At 32.9% G+C, this 27,265-nt stretch overlaps 1 protein-coding gene across 1 annotated transcript in view; it reads left to right on the top strand.

Annotated features, from left to right (window-relative positions):
- The window catches only part of LOC140686535 (ankyrin repeat domain-containing protein 26-like), an 83,044-nt gene extending 56,727 nt beyond the window's left edge, over positions 1 to 26,317 (top strand). The window contains exons 32-35 of the mRNA XM_072940777.1: positions 254 to 469; positions 15,035 to 15,166; positions 15,301 to 15,367; positions 24,095 to 26,317. The gene's annotated coding sequence lies outside the window, so the exon portion shown is untranslated. The remainder of the gene's footprint in view (positions 1 to 253; positions 470 to 15,034; positions 15,167 to 15,300; positions 15,368 to 24,094) is intronic.
- The last annotated feature ends 948 nt before the right edge of the window (positions 26,318 to 27,265 follow it).

Here is a 27,265-nt window from a genome sequence, read left to right as displayed (position 1 = left end):
CCACACCCACCAAGCCCCCAGATCCACTTCGGCTGCCAATGGCAAAGCAGAGCTGGTGGTGGGGTCCCAGACCAACCAGCACCCCTCCCCAGTGTCCCCCTGGCCATCTTCTGAACCCCATCTGTTCATCTTCACCCCACCCTCTGAGGATAGGTCCGCTTCTGCTCAAGAAATGGAAATGGCTCCCTAGTGCCCACACCATCAAGTCTAACTACACGGCTGTCTTTCATGTGTGCCTGTGTTATGTCTGCAGCCAGCATGTCTCCTCCCGCCTCACACACGACTGTACTGCGTGGGACGCAGCTGTCTCCTGCCGCCTCACACCCAACTCCGTGCTGCGCGGGACAGAAGCAGGGGCGCCAGACCTTCCGCTGCCGCCGTCATTCGAAGAGGCCTCTGCTACTGCCCCTGCCGCCGAGTCAGTGAGTCTCACCGTGCGCAGGAAGCTCTTCACTCCACTTCTTAGCAGGTTTGCTTTTTGTGGTTATTTACTGTTGATCCCATCTTGTATGTTGTGTGTGTTAAGGTGGGGTTGAGGGGGAGTAGATAACTTATCTCTAAAGTTCATGGTGTCCAGAACCACGGGAATGATTTTTACTCGAGAAACTATATATGAGTGACGTCATTTTCAAGAGCAGTTGATTTAAATGCCAAGATTGCGGGCATCACATCTGAGACTAATAATACAATAATGGAGACTTCTGTGGAGTCATTAGAGAGTGAGTGCATTTTGATTGTCGGAGCAGATTGGGGCCAGATTGTAGACTGAGATGATCTTAAACACAACAAATGACTTGATATTCCTCTGAATAAGAAGTCAAGTCTGTGTCCCCCACACTTAAATCTGGGCAGGCTTGCTACTGCTGTGTAAACAATAGAATGAGAGAGAAACAATGCTGCATGATTTGAGGCTAGAACTCAAAAAGCAATGTAGCTTCCAGTTTGTTGATGGACCATTTGTGCTTGGAATACCTGGCTGTCATGTTAGAGATCTTGAGATTCCTGTCTACCCTGGGGAGGAAGAAATAGAGATTCCTCTCTACCCTGAGACTACCATGTTGGAGAAGGCATGTATAGGTATTCGCCCAGCTGAGATCACATTTGACAGCTAGCATCAGCTCTCAGCCATATATATAAGAGAGACATCTTGGACTTAGGAAAAAACGGTAATTTTTTTACACAGCAATAGAAACTGGAACAAGATTTAAGGACTGGAAAGGAAGAAGTAAAACACTAATTATTCACAGAAAATCTAAATTAAAGATGTCTAAGTTGTCTGTTCAAAAAACTATACAGTGTCAATAAGAGAAATTTTAAAAGACTTATTTAATGGTGGGTTATACCATATTCTTGAATTGGAAAACTCAGTTCTATAAAAAAAAAAGTTATCCTAAATTGATTTACCTATTTAGTGAAATGCTAATCAAAATTTCACTTGGCAATCTTTTGAAGGGTAGGGGAGCTGACTGTGAAATGTTTAAGGGAATGTAGTTAACAAATATAAATTCCCTCTTTTAGCAGAAGAGAGTAGAGGACTAATAAATGGCAAGTTGTTTGTTGACTTAATGAGGGAAATTTGAGGATATTCCTATCTAGAGATATTTTATTTTCTGTGCATGGGGAAGTGTTAGATTTGGGAATCAGAATGTGATGAAAGTAGAGACTTTTTGAAAAAGCCAATATTTGTAAGCCCAACTGTGAATGATGACTAAAATATTTAATATTTAATGTGAACTTCAGATTAAATCTTCTTCTAAATTTGCTTTAGTCACTGGAATAATATTCAGTCCTAATTCACCCAGTCATTCTGATAGCTTAAACATTCCGTTGTGAGTAAGAAATGGAGGTTTGGAATAAAGCTGAGTAGCTTTGGGAGTATAAAAGCAGTATTTATATGCCAGATAGATCTTCTTTGTTAAAAAAGTGACATTCTGCAATTAGAGGGAATGCTTTAATATTTTGCAGTATTTGTTATAAGTATCTTATAAGCCATAAATTTCAAATATACCACCTTTAAAGAAGTGAAAGTTCTTTTATTATTACTGTATTATTATTATTATTATTATGAAGAAAAGGTTGTAGAAAGGATGAAAAATGTATGTAACCTTGAAATGGATAAAAGCCAAGTCTGGTGTGGATTTTCTATGAGTTTCTGCATCAGTGATTAATATAGTTTTACATCAAGATAAAGGCCATTACTTTTCTCTTACCTCCTAGTTAAATGTAAAATTATATGTCAAATAACTGTATTATAGATGAAATCCCTACATTCAAATATGTTTGTCAAATGTAACCTATTGAAACATGAACAGATGTTCTAATGAGATATTCTTTTAAATAGTACCTTCATTTCAAAATTATTCTTCCAAGAAACAATGATTATGTGTGAATTACAAAACAGAGAAGCTTTGTAGTAAGGTCAAATTTGTATCATTTCTTTCTGATTGGTTTTTGCCTCTTTTTTTCTTTTCTGTTTGGTTTCAAGCAAATTAATCTCTTCAAGTTTGTTTCTTCACCTGGAAGTTGTGGATAATATATCAAAAGGGGTTGTTGAGGGGAACAAATCAGATAATATATATGGTGGAATCACTTTCAACATAGTGCCTATATTGTTTTGCTTTTTTATCCTTTTATTTCTTCTTTTTTTTTTCTGTCATTCAAGTAGTTTGTATTCTTTTTAAAGCTTCTAGGAAGGATGACCAAAATAGTAGCAGAAAATATTCTCAAATGCTGATAAATGACAAGAAGAAAAACTATCTAGACTATCCCCAACCTCTGAAAAATCGGGAAAATGTCAGTAAAGAAACTAAGTTTTTGCCCCATCAGTGGCAGCAGTGGCAAAACAAGTCATGTTCCTTTCACAACTGAGCTTGTGGAATGAGCTCTATGCCTAATACATACATAAGATCCCTAGCCGTGGGCCTCTGAAGGGATAAGAGCAAATAATAAGAGCTGATCTATTTCATTACAAATATCTTCTCACAAACTTAATTTGTAGAATCTTAAATAAGAAAAGCAATAATTTTACACTAGGTTTTATATCTAATATATGATTGTCCTGATGAGTTGTCCGAATGCTATTTGTAAATGCTATGTATTTGGATGCCTGAATCTTTGCTAAAAAAGAGTAGCTCAAGTACAAAAGGGTAAGTTGCAAAATGGGAGTCAGGAGGTACTGTTTCATAAAGAAAAACACTTAATGGTCTCTCAATAAAAGAGGTTGCCCCTAGCACATTGAAGTATTAGAAATTCCAAAGAATAGATGTCACTTCAAAAAGGAAAATAAAATTTGGGTGGGAGGATTCTATCTTGTCCTCTGACACACATCACTGACTTTTTCAGAAAAGCATCCATGCTGACACCAGAAAAGTGTGACTTTGTTTTTTTGGAATTTGGTTTTGGTTTTGGTTTTGGTTTTGGTTTTTCTGTTAGGCCCCAATGTCCACTGAATACTAGTAAGCAAGATAACTGTTTATGTGAAAAATAACTAAACATATATATACAACTTTAGATAGGTGAAATATGCATTATGCGAAAAATATTACTACCATTATATTTTTAAACAGAAGTAGTTTAAACTTTTCCACAAGGTTGAAGATCAACATTATGAATTTAAAGTGAAAAAAAATTTTAATTTAATACAAAAACAATTATGAAAACTAAATGACTAATGCCAATATATTAAAAAGCTGTGTGTTACTTGTATCAAAAGAAAATCAAAATATTACAGTTAGCCTTGTTTAGGGACATGTGAAATATTAGTATACTAGAGTTCTTTTTATTTGTTTCTCTAAAGATTATCAGATGTCAATCATTCCAGAGGTTAAGTAGTCATTTAATGTTTTCAGTTTACTGCAATCTAATATATCAGCTATGTATTATTTCTGTGACTTGGATTGTAGCATCCAGCTACTCACAATAAGCGACTGAATTGTCTCTGGACAGTGGCCAGAATGGCTGAAATTCACCAGTCTGAAAGTCAGAAATCCTGCTAATACAGTAGTAGAGACAAAGCGATCAGATCACCGTGACAATGTAGTCCGCTTCTACTGTGACGTTAACGATTCTTTGTTGTGAGAACTCATTGTTAGATAATAGAAAGAAATTTGAGATCCTTCCGAATTTGCTAAGAAAACTAATTGATTTTTGAGGCAGATTTGTGGAAAGGAATGTATTTCATGTGTGCAGTGTTCAAGTATGAATATATATATTTAGTGAAGGTAATGGGAATTGAACCCAGGACCTTGTGCATGCTAAGCGCATGCTCTACCACTGAGCTACACCCTCCTCTCTTATTGTTGAGTTTTTAGGAATATTTTTATATAATCTAGATACAAGTGCTTGTGTCTTTGATATCATATGTAACAAGCTAATGCCTAACCCAAAGTCTATATTTAAACTCCCACTTTCCTCTAAGAGTTTTGTAGTTTTAGTCTTACATTTAGATCTGTGACTCATTTTGCATTAACTTTGTGTATAGTGTGAAATAGTAATCAAGCTTCATTCTTTGAAATGTGGATAGCCAGTTGTACCAGCACCATTTTTGAAAAGATCATTCTTTCTTTGTTATCCTCCATGAAAATCAATGAATCATAAATATAAGGGTTTATCTCTGGAATGGTTTATATCTTCTGTCATTGCAGAAAGTGTTCCATACAAGTCTATCAAGTCTAATTGGTATATAGTATTGTTCAAGTCTTCTATTTCCTTACTCATCTTTGGCCTGTTTAGTCTATGCATTATTGAAAATGGGCCATTAAAGTCGCCAAATATTGTTGAATTGCTCGTTTTCCCCTTCACTTCTGTCAGTTTTTGCTTCCTGTAGTTTTGGCCTCTGTTGTTACCTGCATACATATTAATAATCTTTAAGCCTCCTGATGCATTGGGCCTTTTATCATTACAAAATGTCCTTTCTCTCTAGTAATATTTTTTGTCTTAAAGTCTATTTTGTCTGATATTAGCATAGACATTCTAGCTCTCTTTCTGTTACTGTTTGCATGGAATATATTTTTCTATTCTTTTACATTCACCCTATTTGTCTCTTTTAGACAGCATATAGTTGGATAATTTTTTAAAATTTATTCTGCCAAACTTTGCTTTTTAGAGTGTTTAATGATGTTTAATGTAACTACTTAGAAGCCATCATTTGTCTACCAGTTTGTTATTTGATTTTTATATGCCTTTTATCATTCCTCTAGGCTTCCATTACTGGTTTCTTTTGTGTTAAATGTATATTTTAATTCCTTTGTTTTTATCTTACTCTATTTTTGAGTATTTATTTTAGTGTTTGTAGATTAAATCAACATACTGAAGTCATTTAGTTAAGATTAAAACCAGCTTATTTTCAGTAGTTTACAAAGACATCCTTCAATAAAAGTCCACTCTCTCTACTGTCCTTTATTCTACTATTGTCATACATCTTCATACATTGTAAGCCCATCAAAACAGTTTTATAATTATTGCTTTATGCAGTTGTTTTTAAATTCAAATAGAATAAAAGTATTACAAACAAAAATACATTTATACTGTATTTTGTATTATGTATATAATTAACTTTAGTGACACTTTCTATTTCTTTATGTGGATTTGATTTACTTTTTAATGTCATTTTTCTCAATCTGAAGGAATTTCTTTAGTATTCCTGTGAGACAAGTGACAAAGTCTCTTGCTTTGGTTTATCTAGGAATATAGCAATTTCTCCTTTATTTTTGAAAGATATGTTTGAAAGATGGAGAATTCTTGGTTGATAGTCTAACTCTTTCAATACATTTTACCACTGCTTTTGTCCTCCATGGTTTCTGATAAGAACTCAGCAGTTAACCTAACTGAAGATCTCTTAGGTAACAATGAGTTGCTTTTCTCTTGTTTTTTCAAGTTTCTCTCTTTGTTTTAGGCTTTTGACAATTTGTGATGTATCTGGGTATATGTGTAGATGAATGTTTTTTAATAAAATCCATGAAGATATTTTTCTCCATTATTTCTTCAAATATTCTTCCCATCTTATTATCTCTCTATTCCCATTATGTTTTACATTAATTCATTTGCTTATGTGATACAATCTTTTTTATTTCTGATCCTCGTATTGAATAATTTCAGTTGACCTATCTTTAAGGTCACTAATTCTTTCTTTTGCCAACTTAAATCTGCTACTAAGCCTTCCTTAAATTTTCATTTTAGTTGTATGTTTCAACCCAGAATTTTTATTTGATTCTTTTTAATTTTCTGTCTCTTTATTGCTATTTTCTATTTGGTCAGAAATCATTCACATGCTTATCTTTAGTCCTTTATGTAGCATTTCTTTTAGTTTTTTGAGCATTTGTGCAATAACTGCTTTAAAAAGTCAAATATCTGGGCTTTCTCAGATACTGTTTCTGTTGACTGCTTTTTTTCCCCCACGTGTTTATGTGCCATACTTTATCGTTTCTTTGCATATCTTACAACTTCTTGTTGAAAACTGGACAGAATCATTTGACTAGAAATATAGTGTGTACTCTGGAAATCAGACTCTCTTCCCTAGTGGGTCTGTTGTGGCTATTTGTTGTGGGGATTACTGTTTGGTTAGTTTAATTTTTAAAGTCACTCTCCCCTGTTGTGTTTGACCACTGAAGTCTGCTCAGTTAGCTCAGTACTTGACTAATGATTGGATGGCAGTTTCTTTAAATGCCTTAAACTAATATATCTTTGACATTTCCTGAGAGGCTCTGTGTACTTGGGCACACATGGAAGATTCTTGCAATCTACAACTCTGCCTTAGCCTTCACTTCTTGCTTGCAGAGGGCTGTAAGTCAGAGAGCATGAACACAGCCTATATGCATGTGATCTTCTAAGTCTCCGGAAATTTGTTAGATGTTTGCCCCCTATGAATATCTCATTCACCACATGAGATGTTTTCTCGACAGACTTTTGTTTGCACTAACTGGTCTCACTTCTTCTTGGAGCAGTTACTATGTTAAACAATTGCTCCTTATTTTCCCTTTTATAAATTCCCAGGGGGGTGGCTCTTCTCACTGAGAAGCTCTGAGTCAGGGCAAAGACAGTTAAAATATTAACAGTTCTCCGGGGGCAGAGCTTTCTGATAAAGCTATTCTACGTCTGAAAAGAGGGAGAAGGAAATAGGGACAACATAGTCCATCACAAACTATTGTTCTTAATTACATTAAACCAGTTTTTTTCAAATAAACACTCCTTGAATTGTTACAAGCCTTAGGTTAATTTTTAGAGTGCTTAAAAATTTTTTACAACAATTTTTCAGTATTCTGGTTGCTTTTATGTGTAGTAACTTTCCATAAGTACCATTTATTCATAATTTTGGGATTGTTCTTCATGGATTTAAACATTATCGTATTAAATTGTTACCTCCCTGTTTTAAAGACAAGTTCTTAACAAATTTATTAGTAATTCATATTATTTTATGCCTTCTGTTAGTAATATAAATATAAAGGAGTTAAAACAATAGCAGTTACATTGGGAGAGTTGTACATTAACTTCTTATATAAATAGTGATACAGTTGAAATATAACAAAACCTATGATAAAATTTCTACCACTTGCAACTAACTAGAATCTTCATAAGATAGATCATACTATCTTTTGCATGTATCTGACAGTGTGGGCGATTGAGGCAACAAGTAGGCAGAACCATACTTTTAGAGACCTTTAGGAAAATATTTAAATAGGGGCCGTATTGTGTCTGAGTCTTGGGAGACATTCATAGAACAAAATGTCAGTTATCTAGTTTATTCTAGTATTATCATTTGGATCTGTGAAATAAATGATTTATTCAAAATGTTGGATATCTCATACATGGTGACAAAATAATGAAGCAATTGGTTGTTATTTTGAGCTGCTGAACTTCAGGAAAAGTGTTGTGTGCTTAAAAATAGAAACAAATCATAACGTATCTCCCTCATATGTACCATATGACAAAGATTATAATTTATAAATTAATTATAAGGAAAATCATTTAGATCAAAATTAGTGCTAATTTATATACATTTACACATGTATATATATATGAGTATATATATATTAAATCACTTTATAAAACAGTATCAATTTTACTGCTAACAAGACTACAGAATATGATTTAAAGATATAAATAAGGTTTATAGTTTTGTCTTTAGAATATATGCCATCAGGGATAAAATATATTGAAATTTTGTTATGAAATCACTGCAAATCACTTTTATTTCTCTGTTGCAATGGAACCAACTTAATAAGCAGTTTTGTTCATTTGTTAGAGTGTGCTTTTATTTTTATTAATTTAATTTTGGCTTTGATTTGTAAAACATCTATATAGTTCCAAATTAAAACTATAAAACAAAAAAATGGTGCTAATTTGGTTTAATGTTTAGAATTCCTATTTTTACATACATCATATTGAGGAAGTGAATTATTAAGCATCATTTTTTTTAATTGGGTGGTGCATAATTAGGTATTTATTTATTAATGTAGGTAGTCGGGATTGAACCTAGGACCTCATGCATGCTAAGCATAGGCTCTACTACTGAGCTATACCCTCCCCCCAAGCATAATTATTTTTAGTATGGTATGATGTGCAATAAATTCTTAAATTGTTTAAAAAATACTTAGTCTTTTTTGAGAAAGGAAATGTCATTGCAATTGCTGGAAATGTCAGCTTAACTCCTTAGAAAACCACTCTTTAGAAAATAGGGAACAAGGTATTCATATTATGTATTAAGGTATACTCTGAAAATGATGAAGTCTTAGACAGTTTAGCTAATGGACAATGAGTATTTGAAATGGAAACATTTGTGATTCATATGTCCTTCCAGAAAGGTCCCATGTAGTACTGAGAAAGATGGTCCCTGAAGAAAGTCTTAGTATCTATATGCTTCCCCTGAGTTTTAGATATCTGTTGGAACAAAGAATTCACTAGAAGGAATTCACTCATCATGATTTTTTTTTATTTTTTTAAATCAAATTGCAATACGGTAAAAATATTTACACCAGCAGGCTATCAAAGATTTTCAGCAGTGAAAATCTGATATGTAGTGTTTGGCCTAAAAATTTTTGTTGGGTAGACCATTTTCAAAATGAGTTTGATTACACTTATGTCATGTGTTAATTCTCTGATTATGCAGTAGTCTTTACTGTTACCCTGTTAACGTTATTTTCCTGGACTTTAAATAATTTAATGTAGCTACACTTACCATAAATAAAAATAAGTCTTTTGTGAGTCTTGTTCCTAGAAAAAGTAGAGCTAATCTATGACATTGTATTGAAGAATGAAACTTATTTCAAGACTAATTTATAGGCAAGTTGGGATAGTGACCCACTAGGAAAAGGCTATAATTTTATACACAAATATAGAAACAGACTAATTGTAGAAGAGGTGTGGATTTAGCTTAAATTGATAAACATAAACACTTTTCCTTACTCAACAAATAACTTCATTTTAGGCTTTATGTTATGCTCTGTTTTTAGTTATTAGGGATACAGAAGAGAATAAAACAGACAAGAATAGCAGTTTTCTGAGCTGCTGTCAGGGAATGTCAGAGAAAAAGAGTAAATAAAGATTATATATAATTATATCCCTGAGAATTTCTTTCTGACATCTGCACCCAACCCTCCTGCAACAGGTAATGGAGACGGGAGAAATACTCCAAAACTTAAGAGATTCTGCGTATCATTAAAATGGGAAGATTTATTATATTATTTAAATTTAGTAGATTAAAAACAAAAAGAGAGACACTGTTTCAGACCTGAGTTTATGGTTACTGTAGTAAGTAAAACATGTTCTGACATTGAAAGGAATATGGCTTTTTCAAGAGAACTGCAGAAAAAGAGCAGAATAGACAAAATACCAGAAGCTAGAAAAGAAAATCAACTCACAGTAATCAGATTTTACAGGGAGTTCCAGGCCAACTTAAGAATTTTGGTTTTCATACTGAAACTGATGGGAAACACTGATAGATGAAATGTTGAGGTGGTACAAACAGATCTACATTTCTAAAATATTCCACTTTAAGCACAGTAGAGTTTGGATTTAAAGGAAGAGAGGGTGTACATAGGTGGCAGGGTGGAGGGGAGGTGGTAGAGATGGGATCAAACACATCAGGTGTTTCATGGAATAAATATAGAAAAAAATGCAAAGAATGCTTTCAAAGCTTTTTAGGAGATAGATGCGTATTATGGATTGGATATGGCAGATGAGGAACATGGAAGTGCCAAAAGGGAACTACCAAATATAGAATTTAATAGTCTTGTTTACTAGTATTAAAACCACTAGTTAAGTAACCATTGCTTATCCCATAATATCAAAAATGAAGAGGTTGACTTCCAACCAACAAGGAAAATAGCCGTAATTAACAGGGTCACAATTGGGCATTAAAAAAGAAATAAAATAGGAATTATATAACTTTATGAAGGTGTGAATATTGTACAGTTTGTACAGGGGCTACCAGGTAGGAAGTAAGCTAAGACGATTTTTAGGTACATTTCTTATCTTAAGGACCCTGTAGTATTTTTAAGTATATAAGGATAATCATTTTTTAGTAACCTGAGTTAGTAATTCTGTGATTATGAATTCCTTATCATATTGATAGTGTATTTATGGTAGACATGATAATGGAGGAAAAAACAGAAACAGTAGAAGGCCCAAATTATTCCATAGATAAAAGCATATTTGAGAATAGGGTCAAACTGAATTGGCTGAAAATTTCCAGGCCTTTACACCAAACTGTGACTTAAACCTGAAACTGAATGCACAGTTAGAGTTCTTAAGTCAGAAGAAGAATGGTATGGGGTATATAGCTTTCTCTCCTTAACTTTCAGTTATTCTTTTTTAAAGAAAGCACAGGAGAAAAATAATAAAGTTAGTATCACCTTCCTCATTAGGAGAAAAAAATGTCTTCTTATGTGTAACGTTTCCAATTAAGAGAAATCTCTATCTCCCTAACTCTGTAATTACTTTGGGACATCCATCTTTTAGCCATGTAAAATAATCTATTATATAAATTCTAGTTTAAATAATTTAAATGATATAGAATCCAAAACACTTCCCTAATGGAAACTGCTAGGGTGTATTGGGAGGATTTATTTATGTAAACTTATATGACATCAATTTTTGACCCCTGTGCTAGCGACTTGTCAGGAAATTAAGAGGTAAAAATGCATTAGTTTCAGTAATCTCCTTTCCGTATAATCTGATGGTTGCCCTGATTCATTTGACAGAATTTTCATGTCTTTATATAAAACCTGAAAAATAAGTTTTGTACTTTCTCCTCAGAACTCTCATGAATTTCATAAATTTGTACATAAAATAATTCAGGCATGGTCTGATCAAATACTCCTTCAGAGAAATTTGGTATCTAATCAGCACTGAGATTATGCTCAAATATTATAGTTAAATTTTTCACAGATACCAGAAAGTACAATTTACTCTTTTTATCTTCTTTCATACTGCTGCTATTATATCTAAGACAAAAACAAATCCTTAAAGATCTGATCAACTTTCCAAAGAGTATTCATGATTTCTCAGCAATCTTCTTTCTAATTTCTACAAATCCCTTATCTCTCAGTTATATTTCCTTCTCTGACTATGTCTGCTTGTCCCAGTCAATAATCTCCAGTTTCTCCCTGATGGAATCAATACCCATAAACTATAAATGAATGTCTGAAACATTGGTTTTCACATTAAGTGTCATTCCTTATGGAACTGCTGACAATGGTAATATATCACCAATAACAAAGAGTTAGCCACAAAAGATTATAAATTATTTCTCTGTGTCTTTCTCCTCAAGTGTACTTGCACATGAAGTTGCAATTCTGGGCCAAGAATACCAAACAAATGTCAGCTTTCGCCTCTTAAATTTTTTCTAACTTTATGAAGAATTTAATTTTTCACTTCCTTTTCTTCAATCTTCTGCATTCAGAAAACTTGCAAATATCTCTATTTCATATACAGATGTAATGTTCTACCATTAACTCAAACTCAATGGAGCAAAGGGGAAAAAAAGACATTTTTTATCTCTGCAAGTTTTGTCCGGTCTCCATGACCTTCTCTGGATTACGGCAGCCCCAGTTTCATCTTTTACATCAAACTCAAAAATTTGGGAAAGCCTCTGACAGAAAATTACTACCTTTCAAAGTTCATCTTTTACTAAAATGTTAAGTTCCTTTTCTTAAAACCATAAATATCACATGGAGAAATACTGCAGATAGATATAAGAATTTCCAGAGTGGTGGGGAGACCAAACTAAAAAAGGCCAGTACCTGAATTCGACACTATCTCCCTGTATTGCTATTACAGCATTATGGCAGCCCCAGTAGTAGAAAATCAAAGCAGACAGGTAGAGAATTGAAAAGACATTCTGTTAAGTGGGGGCATAAGGAAACAAGTGTTCTACTTGACTCCCAATAGAATAGGAATTTAGTTCTCATAACTAGAACACAGATCAATAATATAGATACTAGACTAAAAGAAAAGCCCAGAATGTAAGTTAAGATATAAACTGAACCAATGCATAGGCCAAAGTCATCATGTCAGATTTCCCAAACCAAGGTTCACATTGCTCCTGGGGTGACACATCTGAGAGATCAGTGGCCCTTGCCATAGGGTTTTCTGGGGACATTTGGGCAGATCAGTTGATAAAATCAATTGATTTTTTTTCTTATCAATTCTATGCCAAACTTTTTTTTCTATCACCCCTCCACTGCTACTGATACAGATCTTATTGCTATAATTTTCTCATTAACCAAGGACAATTGATATTCTTTTCATATTTTTCTGCCTTAAAAAATTTTAAAGTTATTTTTTCTTTGGTGCTTTGCTACTTGTGTAATTGTTTTTCCCTACCTCACTATCTAACTTTAAAATGTCTCTCATGACAATATTTAATCATCTCAAGCTATTCTGTATTTTTTTCTCCTGCTCTCAATGGTCCATTTGCTCATCTTTGTTCAACTCTTTTTTTCTCTCTCTACCTCATCTCTTCCTTTCTGTAAGAGATTTTCATAGGTCATCATCCTTGCATCATCTACTGAAAACATTACTTTTCAACTGAAGCAAACCAGGGCTTCCAACAATTATCCATTCTGGCAAAACTATAAAGACTACAGTTATTATTTGATTGGACTCGATCTCTTATCTTCTAAGAGCTTGTTTTCATAAAAGGCATCAAGATGAAGAAATAATAATACTGAGTAATAGCTATATTTCTTGAGCGTTTACTGAATGTCAGTCACTGTGTTAGGCTTTTTACATGCATCACCTCAACACTAAACCAATCCTACAGGAAGGCATTATTCTTCATTTTGAAAATGAGGAAGCTGGGCATAGAGAGTTCCATGTATGCTGCTCACGGTCACATAGGTAGTGAGTGGCGATAGTGGACAGTGATAGTTCTGTGTTCCCATGTTGTCTTCTTTTGGAAATGATCCTCGACTTTTGACCTAAGGATTGGGAGTGTGATGTAGGCCAAACTAATCATCTTCTGGGCAGTCATGATTGATCTTGAATGGAAACTGGCCCAATATGTCCAATGAGAATTCATCTCTGTGATTAAGGTTCAAATGCGGGGAGGAAAAAGGAATCTTTTCCCTTTAGGATTGCTAAACTAAGTGCCTGTTGTTATTTTGACCACGTGGAGGTGCTCTTCTTTCTGCCTGCTTGTTTAGGAGGATCTCGTGGAGAGGTGGAGGGCAGCTGTGGTTCACCCTGGGGACATCAAAGCTGGTGGAGGATCTATCAGGGAGTATTTATGTGCATGAACTCTCCTCGAGGGTGACAACTTATGTGGGACAAGCCAGGCTTCTGATTCTTTATCTAAAATGAGTATTTATTACAGTAAATAAATATATCAAAAAATGCAATTATCCAAATGAGGAGAAGTGTGTAACCTGAGTGCCCTACATGTTACTAATGAATCCAGGGACAAGGTTTCAGGAGAAGCCATTGCAGAAAGAAACTAGAAGCAAAAGTAAAAACTTTATTTGTCTTTTGTTTGTTTTTTTATATTTTTTAATTAAAGTATAGTCAGTTTACAAGAAGTAGAAACTTGAACTTTAGATTAGGAAAGCATTAAATGATTTTATAATGTGTTTGCTGCTAAGTATTATATATTTAAAATACATCCATGCCCCTGAGGTGGTTCATAGAGAATATAATGCAAATCCAAGTTGTTTGTTTTCTTAGAGACTATAAGACACTTAAGATGTACCCTAAAAATGATTGTAACAAAATTTGGATTTGTGATAATTTACATATAAAGGATTTCATGGTCAGTATCAATGTTACTCATTGTTTACCCAGATCAAGAGCTTGTGACAACTGCAAAATTAGTTAATGGCATTGCTGTAATTGAAGATGGCATAATAGGTTCTATCCTCTTACAATCTGCTCACTAGAAAATTTTAGAACTCATTATTTTCAGAAATCAACAGTTAAAAATATAGAGGAACTCTGTACTTTGTAAAATGACATTGCTTCCTAATAATAACACGTGGAACTAACAAGATGGAATGCAGAGAACACTCTATTCAGCTGATTTTTATTTCTAACAATGAAAAGTTATGGACATCAATTTTGACCATGTTACAGAAGGAAAAGTAGAATAGTTTAGCTGCAACAAATCCCATCTCTATTTGAAGCCAGTAAAATATGGCTGATTGATGGTATTTTGGAATTACACGATGACCAAACTGATACTGAAAGTTTTAAAACAAAGCATGAATGATTTTGCATCATGTGGTTTGTGCTTTGCGGGATGGCAGGTTTGGTACCAATGAGATTCTGTTAGAATCTGGGATCCTGAGCCCCACCCAGACATTCCAAATAAAAATCAGCTGTTAAACAAGATCAAAGGTGGTTCTTATGAACAGGGAAGCATGGAAAGCCCTACTTTCCACCAGCGTATGTAAGACAAAGATGTGCAGGATATAAAGAATGAGGCCATAGTTCCAGTAGTCTGTCTGCTGTTTACTGCCTTGGGCTGGTAAATGTTTAACAATTAGTTCTCTGGAAAACACAAAACAAAAAGAGCCTACTTTTAAAAATTTGCTCATTTCCACAGTGTAAATACTCCCAACACAACCAATTTCAAAGTATCAACATGAAGTCACTGAATGCTGAGTTGGAAAGAGGATTCACAGTGCGCAGTTTGCTCTCCTAATGGAGTCGGCTCCAGCTTAGTGCTATCTAACAAGTCAGTGATGTTGTTTTTCTTCATCTGTAGATAAGAACAATAATATTTGTGTGACCAAATTATTTTGTGTCAGTGTAAAAGGATGCACTTTTGTAAACTTAGGAAATTTGTTGCTTTTATTTATTTTTCTCCAGCAAATCATAAGCATCCTGAGAGCCACATTGAAGATTATCTAATACCTAATATAATGTCTAAAACATGGTAAGTGCTTAGTAGCTGTTTTGGAAGGCATTAGTAAATCGACAAGATTGTGTTTCAGGCCTTCTTATTGGTAAAACCACAGTATTTTTAGCTTTATAAAAGAACATTAAGCAAGGACATGAACTGTTTCAACAAACTCATAGAAAAAGAGATTAGACATGTGGTTACCAGAGGCAGGAGATGGGGGAGGGGAAATTAGATTAAGGTTTTCAAGAGGTACAAACTTCCAGTATGAGATAAATATTACTATAAATGTAATGTACAACAGTATTGATATAATTAGCACAGATGTATGTTATATATAAAATTTGTTAAGAGTAAATTCTAAGAGTTCTCATGACAAGCAAAAATTTTTTTCTAATTTTGTATCTATAGTGTTTTATGTATATTAGTGTAAGTATAATATATATCCTATAGATTTCAGATTTTAAATCCACATTTTCTTTTGCCTTTTACTATAAAAATGGCTTTTTCATTACTTTTATTATTCAGCTGTTTTCACATTTTATTTAGTCTAATCTATCAGTCTTTTCCTTAGTGACATATTTTCCTTTAGGTTTTTGTAGTTTGAAAGCTTTCCTCTCCCATGAGCTGATAATATTTCACTATGTTTTTCATGGACTATACATATTCATTTTTTTTCATTTTTTAAATTTAATTAGAGCCATCTGGAATTTATGTTGTGATAACTGTGCTAGGAAACAATCAATGCATCATATGAACTAGTATTACCCTCATATAAAACAAAAAATAGCACAAAGGGCAAAATGAGAGACTGTACAATTAAATGTAGATGGAGAAATTCTTATGAAATGATGATGGAGTAGATGTATCCCACACTATAGAAAGGGAGTTCAACAAATGCCCCTTAAACACAGAGGGTGGAAAAGAAGGAAAGAGAGAGCGCTCATTATTTTCATATTATGTTTACAAAATTATCCAAGTCTATATAGACTGTTGTAGCTTATTACATGCTTCAAAAAATACTAAATATGGCCAATAAAAATTCTTGAAAATTTTAGATTAACATCTATGCATGTGAGGATCTTTGTATAATAATACTTACAGATACCTTTCATTTGGAATTTTTTTAAGTGACTAAAAATTGTCTAAGATTTATTGAATCCAAATTCTGTGGTATTAGAACACTATACACATGTGTTGGGGAAACAATTTTCCATGTGTCTCTCATGTTTTCCACCTCTTGTAAGCAGAGATAGTGACAATCTGTTCAGCAACAGCATGGCAATATTATCTTCCTCCAGAGCAAAGGGCCTGTTTACTTGTTATCTGTTATAAAAGATCCTGTTTCCCTAAGCTCAAGACTTCCTCTTCCATACACAACACACAGTGTATGTGGGCATCACCTGGCCCTCTTCTCATTGTCCCTTGAGAACTGAGGAACCCGAATGGTTGCTGGTACTCTATTTATGTTGCTGTATTAATAAAGCCCTTTGTCCCTGACTCAGTAGTTTTGTGTCTTCTGCCAACATCTATGAAGCCATGGCAGGCTAACTTGTTAACTTTCAAGTAGGGCAAAAATCTCGGAACTTTCACAGTCCTTAATAATACATAGATGCATAGAACTGTAAGATTTTTACAAATGGATAAGTAGTTTCTGTTATTTCTTTGTCAATAATAGAAAATAACTATACTTAATCAAAATGACTGGAAGAACACTGTTGCACTTTGGCACATATTGTTGCTTTCAGTTCTAGATATCACCTCTCCTAGCCACAATGTCTGTATGAAGGTGGTGGTTCTTTGCTTCGGGGCCCTTATAATTATCCATAAAGTTCTTATGAATTTTTGTGTATGCACTTACTTAACGGGCTGTATCTGTGTCAGAAGTATTATTCAATTAATTTTGGTTCCAGACTTGGCTTCCTTCCATTGTACCCTCTTTTCCAGTTGATTGTCATGACTGCCTCATCATGTTGCGGTTCTGTCTCCGGCACTGACCTGGTAGCTCAGAGCTACAGTGCTTGAGAGGATTACTTGTAGCTTCTGCCAAGGTTTTGAGCTTTTTCACTGAAAGAGGACTGCACATGTGTGTGCATGTAGGAAAAGAGTCTTTTCTACTGTTGGTTCAAGCTGATCACCCCATTGGCAGTACTGTGATTCCAGGGACTACCTAAGGGCAGTACTGCATAACTTATTTAGCCCAAATGACACTGGGGTAATTTTCTTACCTGAACAATACTTTGAGAAAGACAAAACAAACAACTGGATATATTGCTCCTTTTGAGAAAATGGAAATTCAGGGTTTATAAGGCATGACTAAACACTGTAATATATATGAATATATATCATTATTACCAATATATACTATTGAATATATATGATAGAACAGCAAAGATACTAGCTAACATTTATTGGATTTTGCTTCAATACCAGGTTGTACACTTTTTTGACATCATTAACTCCCTTGATCTTCAAAGAACCTGGTAGATTCAGTGTTATATTACTCATTTTACATTATGAAGAATAGAGTCTCACAGCATCTGAGTGATAGCCTTAAATACTAGGTCTTGTAAAAAAACTTATTACCCTATATTTCTTACTAAAAAGAAAAATAAATTCAGATTAAAATGTGATCATCTTGAAAAATAAAAATCTGAAGCACACTATAAGATTATAATTAAATTGCATGTAATTTATCCAATAGAATATAAAAATGTGCTATTTACTAAGCTGAAATCAAGTTTCTAGAGTAAGGAGAGAATATATAAAAAATACTGTATCTCTTTTTAGATAAGAATGGGTCCAGTTTGATTGATTAATTACAAATGCATCTTCTAACCTTTTCTTTCTCTTCATGTATTTTCTATACTGTTTTGAACTATCACCTGAAAGAGTCACTCAATATGACATGCTAGGCAGAATTCTAAGATGGGCTCTAAGATTTCTGCCTCTTCCTCATGAACCCATGGGTATGATGGGATAGTTGCACCTTTCCTGAGGTTATGTTATGGCAATGGTGATGGGGCAGTTGCTCCTGTGATTATGTTGTGCTATTTAGGACTCCTCCCTAGCCAAGTGAAGAGAGTCAGAGAGCTATACTCCAGCTAAGCTGGAAGAAAACCAGGTTGTGAATTGCCTTTGAGGATGTGTGTGTGCGAAAATGTTAAGGAACCACATGCAGCCTATAAAAATCAAGAAAAATCCCTGGTCAATAGCTGATAAGAAAAAAGGACCTCCGTCATACTGCTGCAAGGAAATAAGTCCTAGCAGCACCCAGTAAACTTGAAATAGGACCCTGGCCTTAGGTGTAGTCACAGTACTAGCCAATATCTTGACTATAGCCTTGTGAGATCTGAACTAAGGACCTAACTGATCCAGGCCAGACTTCTTACCTATAAACTATGAGGTTATAATTTGTGTTGTATTAGTCCACAAAATGGTGGTAATTTATTATGGAGCGATGTAAAATCAATACAAATGGGAACAACAATTTTGTAGAAAAAAATCCCTTTAAATATCTTTATGAGAAATAAATACGGTGATATGTTTTACATGCAAAAGCACAATGAAAGGTTGTATGAAGCATAGCAAGTGATGACTAGTCCTTGCCAATTAAGACCAAAAGAGTATGCTATCAGAGATCTGTGTGTAAAAGGAGAAATAAAATTTTCAATTCAAAGCATGGTGTAAGGACCAAAAGTATTGATAAGTGCTCTCAAAGATGGCAGATAACCAAAATAAGTATTAGAAATGCAAATGAATGTGAAGAAAATTATTTAGAAATATTCAATTATTTTAAGTACATAGTTTGAAATATCATTTAATGTAATAGGTAAAAGAGCAATAACTAATGGCATTTAGTTATCTGAATAATACTCAGGGTCCAACAACCAATGCCTTGAGATCAATTCATATTGTATTACATGAAGAAGCATCAACATGTTGATCAAAGAGTATTATTCATTAATATTGCTTCTTGCATTTCTTTTGATATTTCATCTTCTATTTGCCATCTATTTTAGCCAGTTATGACTTTGAAAGTACTAAGGTTATATGCACCCAACCTATGACCAAATGAAAAACATGCTTTTTGCATCTTCTTTTCTCATCTTGGCACCCCGTTAATTAAGGTTTTGACAGGAGCTTCTCACATCCATTAGCATTATAGGTTCACTTTTAAAAAATAAAATTAAAAGAGTATACAAAACCTAAAGAATATTCTAGACAAGATGATATATCCCACTATATTGGAAAAGTATAATTTTATTGATATGTTTAATACATTTTTGTTAACTGTGTTGTCTTACATAGTATGTGGAAAATTATGGCATGTATATATATACATACACACACACACACACACACACACACACACACACAGTGGAATACTACTCAGCCATAAAAATGAATGAAGCAATGCCATGTGCAGCAATATGGATGGACCTACAGATTATCACACTAAGTGAAGTAATTTAGACAGAGAAAAACGAATACCATATAATATCACTTATATTGGGAGTCTAAAAAAATGACAGAATATCACTTATATGTGGAGTCTAAAAAAATGACACAAATGAACTTATTTACAAAACAGAAGCAGACTCACAGACAGAAAACAAATTTATGGTTACCAAAAAGGAAATGGAGGGAGGGATAAATTAGGAGTTCAGAATTAGAAAATACAAACTTGTATATACAGAATAGATAAACAACAAGGTTGATTGATACTATGGTCCTTTATTAGTCTCACTGAAATATTTGATTTGCACATTTTATTTTTTAATATGTATTAATATATATATTTTTTATTATAGTAAATGGTGCTCTGTTAAAGAGTATAATTATTTTTATAAAGAAGAAATCTATTCAAATGTAATTTTCTGTGATATGCTCTCATACTTATAATCGAATAATAAACATAGAATTATATTTTGCTAATTTACTGCATTTTGGTAAGAGGGAAATCAAGATAAACCCACACGTTAATTCCTTAACCAAGCTCATAGTAAACTTTTCTTTTAAACCACTAGTTGTATACTATCATTTATAACAACTTATCACAATGGATGGTGTTTAACTGTACGAAACACAAAAGATATTTAACATATACTTAAAATCTTAAACCAACCACTGTCTCAAACATCATTTTAACACTCATATCAAAATGATAAAGTATAGCAATTGACAGATATGACACATTAAACAACACTTATAAAAGAAGAAACTTTAATGTGAAATGAGATAACATACTAAGTTTAATAATTTTACTTCTGGAGAATGAAATGTAATCTTGAATGCCACCCCATCTTTTCCATATGAAACAAAAAAGTAGGTCATATGTCACTGGCTTTAATAGTTTTTTATTATTGATTTTTCTTATGCCATATGAGTATTTTGTATTTTTAAAATGTTTCATAAAGAAACTTTTGCTTAAAGGGTAAGTATTTTTAAGAAAGAAAAATATCCATAAAAAGTAAAAATAATTTTAAGTATGATTTTGTCTTTTCTCAAATGCAAGGCCATTTTTTGTTCTAAACTTTATTCATTTTATGTAAATACTGTGCTGAAACATAGTCCACATCTGCCTTTTAACATATTCACTGGAGTTTTAATTCTTTGAAAGCGGGAGATGTATTAAATCTTCCTCATTACTGATCAAATTATTAGATAATCCTGTGTATCAATTGAATTTAACAAGCATTTAAGTGCTGGCAACATGCCAACAATATGTTGCAATAGGAGGCAATTTATAAAACAAGTAAAATAGGTTCTACACCCTCTAGCTTCTCATAGCCTATTGTGAGCAGAAAAATATTAAAAGGTAGAATGTATTATTGAATCACTATGTTGTATAACCTGAGACTAGTATAACATTGTAAATCAACTATACGTCAATAAAAAAAATAAAAGGAAGAGAAGGCACTCAGGACTTAGCTAGAAGGTTACTTAAGGATTAAGATATTTCAATACAAAACTATTAAGATATTTCAGTACCTAAGCCAGACTTTATGGAACCCTAAAGACAAAATATTTGAGTTTGATCAGAGATTAAAAAGTCTTTGCATATATCACATCTCCTTGTATTATGTTTTAAAAGAATGATATCTCTCATTTATTCTTAAAAATATTTAAGGTGAAGATCCGTTAACTTCTTTTTATGAACCTAACCTACTTTCATTGCTAGCAAACTATTTAATATATATAATTATATTACATAAATTTTTCTTGCTACAATTTAGCTGTCTTGCTGGAAGCATAATTGACTTCATTCTAAATTGTAATCTCTCCATTAAATTTTATGGTGCTGCAGTTCAAATTTTTAAAGCTTAGGAATTGAAAAATAACACCTAAAATTCAAAATCACTAAAATCATTTGATATTCTCAAGTAAAAACTTTTACTAAACATCTGTGACAGATAGCTAAAATAGAATAGTAAATAGTATAAATATTCTTTTGTATGTCAAGTGTTTAAAAAGAACACAGAATATATAATGTATGGAAAAATATTTCAGCCTTTATGTTTCATATTGTTTTACTACACAGCATTATCAGCAATTCTTTTTGTGTAGTACTCTTGTGTACTAAATGTTACGTCATATATATTTAAGTAGAATGAAATTATAGTTTATAGTTAGATATAAAATAAGTCTCTAAAATGTATACAGTTTATATCTAGGGCATTTAAACATATTTTTACATTAAGGTTAGTGCTTTTCTGCATTACTGTTCATTACAGTTTTTTATATGATTTTCTAGAGAGAAAATCCATATAAAATGTTTAGAACTATTATTGGCACAAAGAAATCACTCTATAAATATTACCTAGTAGTAATAGTGTTATTGGCTAAATGTTTACATTTCTGAATTAAAATGTGAAAATAATTTAACAGCAAGTTTGCCAAAGCTGAGAATTTCATCCCTATAATTTCTTAATTACTTAGTCATGCACGTTAACAGTCATCATGGCGTAATAGCTATCTTGTGTTTGAAGTGGTTTCCTAGACTATGTTTTTATTTTATGTCTGTTTCTGATCAATGAATTAGATCACTGGTAATATGCTGAAATTTTCATTGAGATGTTTCTGGTTATTAAAGTAGCCAATTCATACATATAATATTTAATGAGTACATATAATATGTATACAACCCACTATATGCTTGGATTATATTACTTTGTTTCCACAATAAATAATCCTAAGATGATAAGATGTTCCATGCTATAGCTGTATAATCTTTCACCTATAAAGAATGATTATGCATATTTGAAAGTAAAATGTAAAAGGAGTCCATTATACAAAATAACTTTTAGTAGAGAAACAAATTTTGAATTCTGTTTGGCAGATCTAGAAAGACAAGAGACTTCCTACCGTGTGCTCTGTAGAACCCAGATCCACCAGTTTTCGCCTCATCAAATTTTGAAAAACAGTTATAGGACTATTCAATTTAGTATGCATTAGTGTTTCCTAAACATATTGCTTCACAGAACGATATTCTACTCATTCATTTTTATTAAACTTGACAAACATATACAACCAAAGTTCTATGAAACAAACTTTGGAAAATAGTGACAAGAAATTCAAGTGTATGGCACACAACAATGAGGAAAAATAAAGATACATACAGCTAGATATTAATGGGGGAAAATTTTCCACAAATGTTTAACACCTCACAGCTTTGACTTCAAGAAATTTAAAAGTGTTTCCAATAAATAGGAGTTCTTCAACGTAATCAGATTTTTGAAACAGGAACATCACTCTCCATAGTTTTAAAGTAAGTAAGCAGCAGTAGGGCAATAGAAGTTTGTAACAACAGGGAAATTCTGTGATGATCACAGACTGACTTACATTTATCAATTATTCTACACTGGATTTGCAACTGGAATTGCAATACATGTTCTAGGGCTTCACTCCACAGTCTGATTCAGGATATGTAATTGGGGCCAAGAATTCTACATTTTAACAAATTCTCCAGGTGATTCTGATGCATATGGTTCATCATTCACAGTTTGAGAAGCACAGATAAATGCACAATATCTCTAATAAAGAGAGATCTCATAAATATTAGTACATAAGGACAAAGACTCAGGAAACTTCCTTGTGCGACAAAGAAAATAATTAGTAAATGATTATACAGAGGGAGATAAAATGAAAATGAGACTTAGACACTGTAGTATCATCCTACAAAGATAAAAAAAACGCAGGTATAAATTTACAGGACAGGCTTTGAAATTTCAAGCTAAGTTTTCTGGACTTCACAATACACCAGATGGCCTTGACAGTGTCATTGGCTGTTGTTAAATAAATAAATGCTTGTAGCTCCTTCCCCTGTAAAATGTTATATAGTATTGCATATGGTGTGTTAGAATAAATGAAGCCTATCCCACCCCTCCACACCAATATCTTTGGAACCTGTGAATATATCATACTAAATTGCAAAAATGATTTTGCAGATATAATTATGTTTAAGGACTTTGACAAAGGAAGATTGGGTCTACCTGGATAACTAAGGCTAATCTAATGACATAGGCACTTAGAAGCTGAGAATTTTCTCTAAAGTCAGAGATGTGTGGGAAAAGAAGGTGGTAGAGAGATATTTTAAGAAGGGGAAGTCAGATTTCAAGTATGAGAAGGATTCAATGCACCAGTTGCTGACTTGGAGCTGCAGGGCTTACATACAAGGGAGAGACTTCTAGAAGCTGTGGGCAATAGATTCTTTCCAGAACCTTCTGATAAGAGTCTAACCAGCTGACATTTTTATTTCAGCCTTGTGAAACTCTGAGTCAAGAAACTAACAGAGATCATCAGGACTTTACAGCTTCAGAACTGAGAATATATTTTTGTTGTTTTAAGCTGCTAAATTTTTGGTGGTTTGCTATGGTAACAATAGAAAACTAATACACATGGTAGAGGATACTTATCACAAATCAATACCTGAAGGTGTCCAATAGCATCATAACCAATCTGTCAATACCACCTAGATGCCTAGTACTTCATATTTTAAGTCAGGACCTCTCAACCATACATTTAAACATCGTGAAGATACATGAATCCATTTTCACTGAAGCAGAAAAATAGACAAATTTGATGTATATGTAGAAACAATGGAAAGCTATGGGAATATTTTTGAGTATATTTCATGAAACTTGACAGTCAAACCAGAAAATGTGACATTATAATACATCTTCTAAGTTACTACATTTTCAGTATATGTAGTATTTGCCAAAAGAATAAACTAATCTAAAATATCTTTATACTTTGATGAACAGAGTACAGGTTTTCTGTTACGGAGCATTTAACAGAAAATTATTATATTACTAACTCCTTCAATATTGCCAAAATTACACTTAAAATTAAACCTTTGTGCCTGTAGTGTTTTAAACTATGAATTAAGTTGCCAAGATAAAAATAACTATTGTGAAAGGACCTTCAAAAAATAATGATTATTACAGTCACAATGGAGAAAAATAAGTCTTGGAATGCATCCTCCCATGCTAGACAAGAAAAATAGTTCAGAAGTCTATTAGGTAAAAATAGTGTTTGCAACTGCTGCAATATGGCATTATTTAGGATATAAAAGAAAAAAAATATGTTTACTCAATTGTTTGCTCGAGGGTATTTTTCCCCACTAGGGAAAAAGCACTTGTATGAAATGTTTAGTTTAAAACTTTCCCCACATGCAAACTGTTAACCTTTATATTTAAGCAATTCTATTTCATACATGATTGTTATATTATATGCTCTTTAAACATATCATATTTTGAATTATTATGTGCTTTAAAAAGTAACTACTGCTGCTGCTGTATATGTGTGTCTCTTATGACGATATTGGATCTCATGTGATACATTCTGGTAATATGGTCCTGGGAAGGTGAGTTGAATTCTGTTATTCTATTCCTATGGATGTAGAAGGGGCCCCTTCCTAAACTAAGTGAAATTTTATTGTGAAGTCACATCGAAAAGAAATTACAGCTACATGACCTCAATCTGAAACTGTTGGGAACAAGTTGCTTTCGCCTTTAGAATTTTTTCACATTTTAATGAGGGAAAAATGTGCAGATTTTTGATACCATCAGCAGAGCCTAGGGTATCACCCCATTATCAAACAACATTTGTATGGTGAAACATGAGTACCCATGCTATGCAGGAGAAATAATTGCAAAGATTATAAATGGCCTCTAGTCAAACCAGCTTAGGTCAGATTTTTGATGCCAAATGAGTTTGTACCAAACTTTCAGATAAAAACCTTTCAGTTTTAAGTACTTCTTTATTTGCCTCTTTGTGGTTAAGAAATTATGGATCTGTGAGACTAGAAAGACTCGCTTAAAATGGAAAATGTCAACTCTCTCTCTTAATGGACTCTTCTCTTGATTCTAACTTGTAGAGAACCCAAATTACCAGTTTACTTTAAGGCAGAGGGGCAAAGAACAGAAGAGAATAGGGTGGAGTTTGTAATGCCTGAATCTCGAATCAGGCCTTGTTTCCTTTCACTCTCACATTTTGTTCCCTTTAATTAAGATCTAACCTTATCTATGGTGATGTCATGATATCATCTAAGAAGATTTAAGGGAAAGGGTTTCCTCTGTCTAGGTGCACTGCAATGAGACATTAAAGCCTGCCAAGTCTAGTATTTTATTATACATTGATGATGATTCAGAAGGTGAATTTTGGTACAAGATTTGACGTAACAGGATGCACTGTATCTTCCTTCTGGGCAACTTTTCTTCTATTTTTACCCTGGAGAATTTGGTTTTGCATTAAAAACTGGTCAGTGGTCCTTTTATATTACCATTACTTACCTTTGTAATATACTTTAAATCCATGAGCACTAACTGCAAAATCACTGGTCAAATGCAGTGAAAACACAGATTTGGTACTTGTCACTGGCGGTGGCAGATGGAATCCTGTTAACCTAAAAACATAAATCGGATTAACTGTTAAGAGTTATCGACATTTTACCTAATAAAGTTGAAAGAGTATTAAAAGTCATTTTATCAAATCCCCAAGCTCTGTATAAGTGTGTGTGTGCGCGCATGTGTGTGTGTAGTGTGAATTAATTTATGACATGTTGATTAGAACATATCACACATCAAAAACAATTACATAAGTTTATGTAAATATACATTTATTTATGTATATGTGTGCAATTACTGTTTATCATATCTATCGTATATATCATCTACATGAAAATATTGATCAATTCAAACTTTGGGAAATAAATTACGAGCGTAAGTGTTGGTGCATATTTTATGCTGTTGATTTTAGCAGTATTTAGAAGACATTTTTGTCAAATAAATTATTTTCCTGAAAGTTTAAAATATATAGAGTGGGAAATACTTAGACCAATTTAATATTAAAGAAAGAGATGTGATCTAAATATGAAATCTTGAAGCTGAAGTGTCTATAAATGAGAAGTGGTTCTGTTGTATCAGATGCCAAAATTCAGCAAGTGATATTAAAATTAATAGATTCAAATTACTTTTTGGTTAATAATGCATATATTTACATAACAAATATCTGTCTGATATTTTTTCCGATAATTTATTACTTATTTTTCTAATAATATATTGCATATAATTTCAAGCTCGATTATATAAAAGATGATTTACAACTGACACTTTATAAACCAGAGAAGACAAATTAAAAATAAGAAAGAGCACATTCATGGGATACAATTTTTTTAAAACTAACGAAGATGGCTATTTTTTAAAATTTTTGTTTGAATTGCCTGTATGTTATTTTCTCATTTTTTATTCTTAATGTAAGTGTGAGAATTAAGAATTTTATGCAATGGAATTATGCTACTTTTCTTTGTATACTTGCTATTTTGCCCAACAATATATAGGTAAAATTAGTCTATACTGAAATTATGATATATGTTCACTTCTGAATAGCAGTAGTTTCTGTTTGTCTCAGGCCTACTTAGTCTAAAGATGT

Source organism: Vicugna pacos, chromosome 17 (genome assembly GCF_048564905.1).
Source record: "Vicugna pacos chromosome 17, VicPac4, whole genome shotgun sequence".
Lineage (NCBI taxonomy): Eukaryota > Metazoa > Chordata > Mammalia > Artiodactyla > Camelidae > Vicugna > Vicugna pacos.
Note: the sequence above shows the minus strand (reverse complement) of the source record. Positions and strands in the feature narration are given on the sequence as shown.